Source organism: Vidua macroura, chromosome 2, assembly GCF_024509145.1.
Source record: "Vidua macroura isolate BioBank_ID:100142 chromosome 2, ASM2450914v1, whole genome shotgun sequence".
Taxonomy (NCBI): domain Eukaryota; kingdom Metazoa; phylum Chordata; class Aves; order Passeriformes; family Viduidae; genus Vidua; species Vidua macroura.
In genome coordinates this window covers 97,886,323-97,896,728 of record NC_071572.1, presented here as the reverse complement: position 1 = coordinate 97,896,728, position 10,406 = coordinate 97,886,323, and the positions used below count along the sequence as shown (strand labels likewise).

At 44.4% G+C, this 10,406-nt stretch overlaps 1 long non-coding RNA gene across 1 annotated transcript; it reads right to left on the bottom strand.

Moving 5' to 3' along the window:
• Positions 1-296: 296 nt before the first annotated feature.
• Positions 297-3,047, bottom strand: LOC128803514 (uncharacterized). The gene is made up of 3 exons (XR_008435739.1): positions 3,008-3,047; positions 1,679-1,887; positions 297-484 (listed from the first exon to the last, which is right to left on the bottom strand). It is a non-coding gene; the product is annotated as an uncharacterized LOC128803514 (long non-coding RNA).
• Positions 3,048-10,406: the final 7,359 nt, after the last annotated feature.

Genomic DNA, 10,406 nt, shown 5'->3' with positions numbered 1-10,406 from the left:
TAGAAGTTTTCAGAAGTCCACTATTAGACTAGTACTGTTGGAAGTAAAAAGAAAATACATTACAAATATGCAAATATAGCCATACTATCAATCAGACCTTTTGAGAGGGTGGGCAAAGAATGAAGACAAGGATGAGGTGCTTGAGTTAGTGTAGCCTGAGTGATAAACAGGGCAGATGTGTCACATATTACCTGCTTGACAACCAGAATGTTTGCTGGGTATCAAGAATGATGAATATACAACCATCAGTTAAACTAAAAATTTTTATTTATCAGCAAGAAAGCTTACTGTGCTGTTCCATGTCAATAGGCTACTGATGTAACATAAAGTGAGTTCTGTTTTCATACATGAGTGTTGACTTCTCCCACACCCCTCCAAAGAAGCAGCAACAACAAAAACAGGAGACTGATGGAGGCTGAAGTGACTATTGGGGCTGCAAGTCATGGGAAGGTCTGAGCAGGTCTTCACATCAAGGAGCTCATTTCTGCAGTGACAGACAGGTGGGAGATACACACAGGTGCCTGCCATGTAAGGTCACCCCTGAGAGCAGCACTCTCCTTTTCAGGGAACTCCACAACCAGAGAGCTCTTGAGCCAGCCTGAGGGCTGGTGGCTGAGAGCCAAAAGCAAGCCAGAAACCGTCCTTGTGGTGCAGGTGATGGGGAGGGCTGCCTGACACATAGGTGCAACCTGCATGTCACCACTGGCAGGACTTATGGAAGTCCTCAGGACAAAGGAAGCTCAGAGAGCACCTCCCTCTTATGTGAGCATCTATATGAACCAGACTTAGAACTTCTTAAAACTGGAGTTATTTAGGTCCGAGGTTTTGCTTTGGGCCGCTCTCAGTGTTGACTTTAACTTACATTTGGACTGTCTAGGTCAATACCACATTTTTTAAACCCTAGAAAGCAGCTACTTTTAGCTACCAAAGGAGACAATTTTGATCTATTTTTCAGAAAAAAAAGGTACTATAAGGATAGGCTTAAAGCTGTTTATCCAGATACTGTCCTTTGGAACTATTACAAATACAGTAGTGCTCCATGTACTGACTTTTGTCAGCCTTTCTGATGACTTGTTAGCAAATGAGCTGCTTCTTCACAGACTAACATCGATTTGTTCCGCCAACTGCCTAAAGTGCAAGAGATTTCACCAATCTCCATTTTAAAAAATCAGTTTTAGTTCAGTTTGGCTTATTATTACTTTACTTTCATAATTAATGGTACTAATAATCAATTGGAGTATTGATAGAATAGCAATATAATTAATAACACTGGTAGCTTTATTGAAACATACTGCTATTTTAAGTATGCTATTTTATTTTCAGAGCTTCTGGAGGCCCCAGATATCTTGGGACCTTGCAACATAGGGTAGTATGTAGCCAAACAGCAAATTCTGAATTCTGCTACACAAATCTTGTGATCTTGGTAAGGTTTTGTCTGGCAACATCTATAAGTTTGTAACAATCTCTGACTATGGTGGTTTTTTTGACTAAGGAAACATATTTACCTTTAAAAATATCTTACTGCATTTGAGGCAGGATAAATGCCAAGTGGAGGACAAAACTCCAATCTACACCTTTGCAAAATTGCTTCTGGCAAGGATGGGAAGTGTTTAATGCAACCATTAGGTGTGTTAGCACTGATGGAGCCCTGGCAGATGTGTATCACAGTATCACATACCTTTGCAGCTGGAGCTGCAGCAGAGCAGAGGGATCACAAACTCTTGTTGCCGCACAAAGCAGCAGTGGTAGGACACTGCTACAATGCCTCTACTTTGCTGAGCTCCCCAGGTGCAGAAGAGTCTGATTCTTCTCTGTGAAGTCATCTTCAGCTCCATCTGTTTCAGGAGCTGCAGTTTGGGATTACACATTTCCTTTCCATTCGCCTTCCTGTTTGTATTTTTTTTTTTGGTGAAAAATAATTTTATAATTGAGAAATGCAGTTTTGAGCTGACTCCATTATTCTTTAACTTAAATTAGTGGAACAGATGTGATTGAAAACTTTCCCTTGAAAGATATGCAAAATAATGGGGAAGCAATATGCAACTCTTCATCTAGTAGATTTGGATACGTATTTCTTTGCTTTCTTATGGGTCCTGAATGTTCCTTCAGTTGCCAGGTTGTTGAACATTTTGAGATGGCTTCTTCCCTATTCCTCATGACTAGCTGTTGCACTTTGCAGAGTGATTAACTGGAACAGTGAAATGTTATCTGGATCCCTCTACCCCAGCTTCAATGATCTGCTGTACGGTCAGTCCCTGGGCCATGTTTCTTTTCATGGAGCACTGAGCTATTCCACAGTGCAGTGGGAGACAGGGACAGCTCCTCATAGCTCTCCAAGGACCCTTGGGCTGTGGAGTATGTCTTAGCCTTAAACCCCACACACCACCTGATTGCAGGTCACTCCACCTGTGCAGCATTTTCATTAGTTTCATTAGCTACCTGCCTTTCTGCCATTGGATTTAATCTATTAAAAAAACATCCATGACAAAGTTGACAAATGGCAGGCAAGTTCCCAGCCTAGTTTGCTGTCTGGTCTCTCCTCCATTTGCTTTGCCATGTGCCAGGTAGTAGCGACAATAAAGAGACAGTCGAGCTAATAAAAGCATTCTTTATCTCTGCTTAAGGGGAGATTAAATAGAGGTGTCTATATCCCTTACTAAAATGGAGCTCGTCACATATTTTTTAGAATGATAACAGATTTACCCTCAAACAAAGACTTTGATGTGCATCTGAGTATTTTTGTTGACAAGCTGGCAGTCACAGTGGTGTCCTTCCTGCAGTCCTGTTGCACTGACCTCTACAGTACTCTTCCCGATGTTCTCTCTTAACTGCCTGCATTGCTGTTTGGCACATTTATCAATAAAGTGACTTGAATTCTAAGAGTTTTGTGGACTAGAGTCATGCTGCTATTCCTAAAAGTGTGTTTTCCTCAGATTTGTGGAAAATGATAGCTGCAAAATGTCAAATTTAGAAGAAAGTGGGTGGAAACCTGAATTTTGTCACTTACTGCTTCAGCTGGCACTAAACGAGAGTTTTCAGCTCCCCGCTCCCTCCCTCACCTCCTTCATGACAGCAGAGTGTGATTGTGCCTAAATATGATGCTGTGACAGGGTCACAGTGAACTCCTCTTCCCATGCTCCAGGTGGAACACAGTGTACGGAAACGCTGTTGCACAAACATAAGCGCTTTACACTTGCAAACGTTGCACCCAGCTATGGTTACAGGGGAAGGGTTTCCGTGATGCATTCCTGGTCTTCTGACACAGCTGCAGTGATTTATATGCATGCTGGGGCAGTTTGGGGGAGCAGTAGGTGTTTGGGGAAAAGCTGCTTCCTGTCACACACCTCCCCAAGCCCTGCACACAGGGGATGATGTGGCGTGGGGCTGCCCTTCGCTGAGCAGTGGGAATCCGGTCCTGTAAACCCAGTGCCTGTTATGGTTCCTTGTTGCTTGAGAAGGGTGTTTTGCTTTAAGGCAAAGGTTTTGTGTGTGGTTCACACAGAATGTGAAAGCCAATTTGGGAGTATTATATAAGCAGAAGTAGAGATATTCCAGGCTCTGTGGTTTGAGAGGATGATGCGAGGAAAGGCTCGAAGCCTGCTGAAAATTGGTAAGTGTAGCCGTGCCAAGTATATGGACACCCTGAAAAAAACACTTGGCAAGGTGCCCTTCTATGGTTTGTGGTACTGATGCAAGAGCCTGACTGGTGCCACTGGGTGGGGATTACCAGCTCCCAGGAGAGGTCTGGTGGGTATCCTGTCTGCTGGGCACTCATTCCACATGCCATGAACCAAAAACTAATGTCCTCCAACTATTCAATCATGAGTCACACCTTTGGGCCTTTTTGTCAGCTCCTTCTCACATTGTTCAAGGGTGCACTCTGCCTATCCTTATTCATCCCCTCCTGAAAGGCATGTGTTATTTCTTTTTCCACCTGGGCAGGCTAATTTAAGAGCCTCAGTCAATATTCTAACTCTATTTCTGCCATACAGCCTTGAGAGAGCTGTAAGGACCATGGCAACAACACCGACCTCATTACACGGCCCCTGCTATGAACTACACTCTGTGACCCAAGCATGGCCTTCCAGTACCTGAAGGGAACCTACAAGAAACAAGGTTGGAGAGATGATTTATAAGGGTATGTAGTGACACAACAAGGGGGAATGGGTTCAAGAAAGAGGGTAGGTTTAGATTAGATATTAGGAGGAAATTCTTTACTATGAGGGTGGTGAGACCCTGGAACAAATTGTCCAGAAAAGTTGTGGGTGCTTTATCCCAGAGAGTGTTCAAGGACAGGTAAGATGGAGCTCTGAGCAACTCGGTGGAAGGTGTCCTTGCCCATGGCAGGGGGGTTAGAACTAGATGATCTTTAGGATCCTTCCATCCCAAACCAGTCTATGATTCTGTGTGCATGGAGAAGTCTTGCCTGACATGCTCCCTCAGTTGTCCATCCTGCCCACTGTTAGTGGATCCTCTGCTATGACATAGCTGGTGGTTGTGAAGACTGAGCTTAGTGACAAAAGTCAGCCTGTGGAAGGTATTCAGAAGAGATCCATGCCATTGGTCTATGATCTGGAAGTCCTGTGCTGTGTAGAAAATCTGAATGACAAGCCTGATTTAATGGAAAGAAAAGAGGGCTGGGAATTAGTGTGGTAACAGCCTTCAGATATCTGTAAGATTGTTGCATAATGGAAGGAAACCATCTGCTTTCCAGGACCATGGCGGGGAAATAGGTTTGGTTGAAAGAGCAGCAAGGAAAGTCAGGGTTAGATAAGTGGTGGGGAGAGTGAAATACTGCAGGAAATTGTGTGTGGAAGCCGAATCCCCAACTTCTAGTGTAGGTTGGACCCTCAGAAGTATGCAGATAGGGGTGACCTTGCTTTGGAGAAACTTAATGACTAGCTTAATGATTCTATGTGAGAAAAATAGCTGATGTGACACTGAGTGTAGGATTTTATAGGTGTAGGAAGTGAACAGAATCTGTACAAGAGGGAGGACCAGAACCCAGGAAGCCCATTCACATGCTCACATACAAGAAGATCTCCTTAAAAGTATATTAGGATATTCCCTTAGCTTTTCAAAGCCTTTTTCTATATGTCATTCTTGCACTCTGAACAAGTTTTAAGAACATTGCTGTGGTTTCTTTGAGAAAGGCATGTTACAAACTACCATGTGTGGATACTGAGTTGAATGCCTTAAGGTATGGACTCTACAGACTCAGTGTTTCAGCATACTTACATCTACTGAATCAGGGCCAGGAATAAACCGGATGAAGATGTGGTGTGGGTAAATTTTTTACCTTGTTTATGTAAGATTTAGCATGGTTGTCAGTAAAGTCCATCTCTTTGTGAGAGCATAATTTGTCTATTGGAAAGCAGGCATGGAAAGTTTTAGAAGCAGTCATATGAGCTTCAGAGCTGAATGAGAATTGTGAGTAAATGATGCTATGCTGTGTTTTATTAGTTGGGAACAGCCAGTGGGAACAGCCCCTCTGTTACAGAAGTTGCTGTAGACAGTTTTCATAATCATGTCAGAATTTCCTCACCTGTCTCAAGTGTTTTACACTGATGTGGAGGAATGTGAGAAAGGAAAAAAAAAAACCAGCCAGACTTATCCATTTCCAAGAGGAACAGTGGGGAAATAAATAGCAGTATTAAAAAGCTCAGTTGGCCTTTTTTCTGAGAATTTTTACATCCCCCACGTTGTGACATGGATGCAAAATTTGGCAGGATGGTGGTCTTGCATCAGGGATGTACCTTAGTATCAGTGTGGAAATCTGCCAGTGCTTGCAAAACTCTCATCCATTTATAAATTACTGGTTTTGTGACTTACATCCATAAAAGCTTTCCTCCTTCCTGCATGGCAGGAGCAATTGAGGGGAGAAACTGAGTGAACAGGGATTTTCCCCCAGCCTGGCTGCTGGTTCCCTGTCACATCCATGTCTGAACACAGACATTGGGACTGGACTTCTCTTGCAGTCTCAGTGCTCTTGCAAAGTGGGAAAAATGACAAGCTTTGGATTTGCTGAGTGAGAGGACTGGTTGAGGAAACTTGGGCTGGGTGGGCTGGATAGCCAGTGGGAAGGATTGAAGAGGAAAGGGACCATTTAGGAGGAATCACTGCAGGACTAAAAGGATGATGGGGCTGTGGGGAGGGCTGAGGTTGGAAAAAACATAATAGAAAGAGGCTTGGGAGCTAGAAGGGAAAGCAAATGTGAGTTCTGGTTCTCATTGCTTGAGGAGAATGTGCTTAGTCCCATTCTCTTGCTCTTATGCAAGAAAATACATTAAATATAAATAAATGCATTCTCTGAATATGTGCATAGGAAATAAACTAGAGATGGAATTATTCTCAAACTACTATATACCTTCACCTGAACTAGACAACCACAGTCCCTTAGTATGCAATGGAGGGCAATTGGCACTTGTTGAAACTGACTCACCTGATTTACTTTAGACACCTTGTTGAAGGTGAGGTGAATCTCACCTTAGAAAGGCTTGTTTCTCTGCACTGTCTGCCAAGAGCATCCCTTGGGTGACAATTTCATCTGGAAATGTCTCCTCTATCGAGATTCACAGCTGGGTGAAATTAATTCCATCCCTCAGCCAGGACAGTTGCCAAAGACATGGCAAAATGTTGCCCTGAGCCTGGGCACTATGCTGGGTGGGACAAAACACAGCAGACCCAACAGCCTGGCTTTGCAGAAGCCTGTCCTCGTGCCTGGCTGGAGGATGCCATTCAAGGATGAACATGCTCCGCTTCAGGCTTTTCCCCAAGAGCTCCTGAGCTCCAGCAATGCAGGTCTCTCTCTCTGCAAGAGGTCAGAGCAGGATTCAAATGCAATCACATTGACTTCATACCTAATTCAGTAGAATCACTCTACCAAGTCAAGAGCATTCAGAAGAACAAAATTTAGTTATCTTAGTTCAATTGGCTTACAAATAGTTTTCCTAAAGACAAACTCCAGAATTACTATGGCTGGGAATGGTTCTTTCTTTTTCTTTCTGTCTCTGTATGCATAATGGCGAAAAGGGAAATGGAGGCCAGTGTACAGTCTTGCACTCCTTGTTATTCTTACATTTGCCTGATATTTTCCATTAATTCCTGTGTTTAATGTTTCAGTGCCTTTGTTTTCCTTTCCTCTCTTTTGGGGAGGCTAATGGTGAGTACTATGTTATTATTAGGTTTGGCATAAGTTGATTAATCTTTTTCTTCTCTGCCTCTGTGTGATTGGGATTTTGTTTTTCCTGCCTCTGCACTGTAATGCTGTGTTTGTTTTTACAGTCAGTACCTTGCTGTGCAGTTGCTTGAAGGAGAAGGAGAGCAGGCACGTTCCTTGGCCCTTGCTTTGTGAGACTCTTTTGGTTCCCTTCTGTTTTAGTAACCTGGCCTGCATCTGTCTTCTGACCTTTTCCTCCTCCTCCTCCTCTTCCTCCTCCATCACTGCTGGATCAAGGAGAATTAGTCCCCTCTCTAGGACTGTGTTAGTGCTAGGATTTCATGTCGGATTGGGTTGACTGAGAATAATGGTTGCTGAGGGAAACGATTGTATGGGAAATGCCAACAACTGATACCACCACCCCCAAAGCACTTTCTAAGTTGTAAAAACAGGTTTGGTGCTGGGGAGACAAAAACTGGGACCTTTTGTAATTTTTCACTTCAGCTGAGATGATTATGAGCAACTGCAGTCAGTTAGAAGTGGCATTCTAAGGGTTAAACAAATGAATTTCCCAGTTCAGCTCCCGGTGTTGCAGTTTTGGTTTTGTGGGGCTTGAGGGAAGGGCTCTGCCTGCATCACCCACAGCCACCAGGAAGCATGACCCCTCCAGCTCCACCCAAAACCCAACTTTTTCAACTCCACATTAATTTCACACTAGAGAACAACACGTTCCCTCCACCAGCCCAGCCCTTGGGTCTTTGTTCAGACTTTCACTGATGGTGGTATGAATCTCTTTGCATAGAGAGTGGGTGATAGAACCTTCTACTTGCAAACCTCTGGATCGGTGGATCAGTGCCAGCCTCCTCCATAAATCACGTCTTCCTCCTCCTCACTCCCCACCCCTGGAAAAGCAGCCTCCCTTCAGACTGCCTGAGTGCTGCTGGGGGCTGAGCCTGCCCTGAGCATCCAAACAAGTTGCATCAGTCCTGGTACAACTCCTCTTGTCATTAGGAGCAGGGGGACTGCCAAGGTCATCTCCCTCTAGGCACTCTGAGGGCTGTTCCTTCTAGGAGGCAAGATGGAGGCAAGATGGAGGGGGAAGAAATTGTTGTCACCAGAGCAAAACTTCTTGGATTTGCAAATCCATCTACCTACTTGGATGACCCTAATCACCATAACATCTGTATAATTAAATCCTATTTCTTACTTATCTTTTTCTCAACCCACCTTAAAATCCTTGCTGTGCTTGATTTCTCTTCTTTGCCTATCAGTTATCATTTGGCTGTATAAAGTATCTGGCAATCCAGTTTTTAGAAGGTGAAGTGTTTATTGTCCCCTGAAGGGAGGGAGCTCTGGGAGGCAGGATGGCAGCCAGCTCTTTCCTGGCAGTCATGGGAATGCCGATGTGGAGCTGCCAGTCTGTGGGTGGGCGTATCACAGCTGCCTCCTTAGGCTGGGTCCAGCCTGTTTGCAAATCTGGGTGAGGGGAGGAAGCTGAGGGTGACCAATTCTCCTTCTGTGCCACAGTCAAGTCCCATCTCTCCCTCCAACTCATTTCTGATAACAAGCTGGCATCTGTGCTTTGGTGTATCAGAGAGTTATAAAGCCAAAGCTAACAATTTTCAGAAAAAGTTCTTTTCACGGTGCACGTGAGCGGCACAGATTTTTCTCCCATTTGTCCCAAGCTGTATGTGTCAGATGTGATTTCCATATGGCATCTATATCTCTCATACGCCCACACTGGATGTATGCATTGGTATACCAGTGTCTGTGCCGAGCCACAGATAAATGCGTCGCATTCCTTACTCAACTGGTAACTGTGTGCATGGAGTGTGTGTGGGGATGAAGCCTGAGGAATATAAAAACAGGCATATGGCATTTTTAAACTTATTGCACAGATAAAAAAGAGAAATGAATATAAGGCAACATTCTAAAATGGCATCAACCATTGAAGTAAACTTACTACTGAGAGAAATCAAAGTGGAGGCTGCTGCATCAGCCTACAGCTCCAAGCTCAGCACCTTGCCCCTGTAGCTTTTGGTGCTCTATGCATGACAAGATTTCAGACTGTGTCCCTTCAAATGAAGGCTTTGGGGCATGCAGCTCTTTCTGCCACACTGGACACCCCAAAATGCTGCTTCCCAAGCATGTGGACATCTCTGGTTTGGCTTACTGAACTGAGGTTGTAGTTGGTTGAGTACAAGGCTGGCACTTTTGCCCAAGGCAAGAAGTGTGCTTTGTACATGCTGTGGACCTGATTCAGTTGCCTACACCTAAACATGTAGTGCCATTTGAGGCATCCTTAGGTGCTTGGTATGGCCTCTGGCTGTTGCTGCAGTAGGGTACAATTGTCACTGTGCCAATGCCTCAGATGCTGTTGGCAGCTGGCAATGGCTTGTTCACCTGTGTTTAGGCAAATGAAGCTAGCTCTCAGCCTTGAAATAGCAAGTTGTTCTAGTGGAGAGGCTGATGCTCATCAGACAAATGGTCCAGTGAAGTGAGGGTCCACAAGTGTTTTATACTGAAGGCCTTCAGTGCAAAGAAGGTTTGGAGCAACCTGTTCAGCTGGAAAGTATGTTCCTGCCCATGGCAGGGTGTTGGAATTAAATTATCTTTAAGGTCCTTTCTAACCCCCAAACATTTTATGATTCTATGAAAGAACACGACATAAGAGGCCATGGAAGAGGCAGGATTGATCTCCTACCTGACAGTGTGAGTTCTTCTATATTACACATGAAATTCGGGTTCTTGTAGTCACAGCATAGCAGAGCTACTATCTCTGCCTGGAGATACCTTCTTTAATCACATGTCCTAGTAAGATGCCCCTAGGTATGGTCTTGGATCAAGCAGATTGAAATGTGGGGAAATCTCTTTCTCCTCCAGCAAGGAAAGAGCCAGAGAGACTACTTACAGATAATGAAGTGGAAGTAGCCTGAGAAAGGGCAGGGGAATTTCAGGGCAAGAACAACCATATGGGCTTCATAGGAGTCCTGATTTGCCAAGGAAGTGGCAGTGGCTACAGATGAGACTGCACTGGGCTGGGGCACCTGCAAAAGAGTGCCACCACCAGCAGACACCATCAGGTTCAGGTGGCCTTGTTGAGTGGTCACACAATGAATGACACAGTGTGGGAGATGCTTTTCTGATCAGTGCAATAGCAACACTTATAAGAACAGCCCAGAATAAGACACAGCAACTGCTGTGCAGAGCCAGCCTGAAGAGCAGCTGTATATATTTGGGAAGTAAA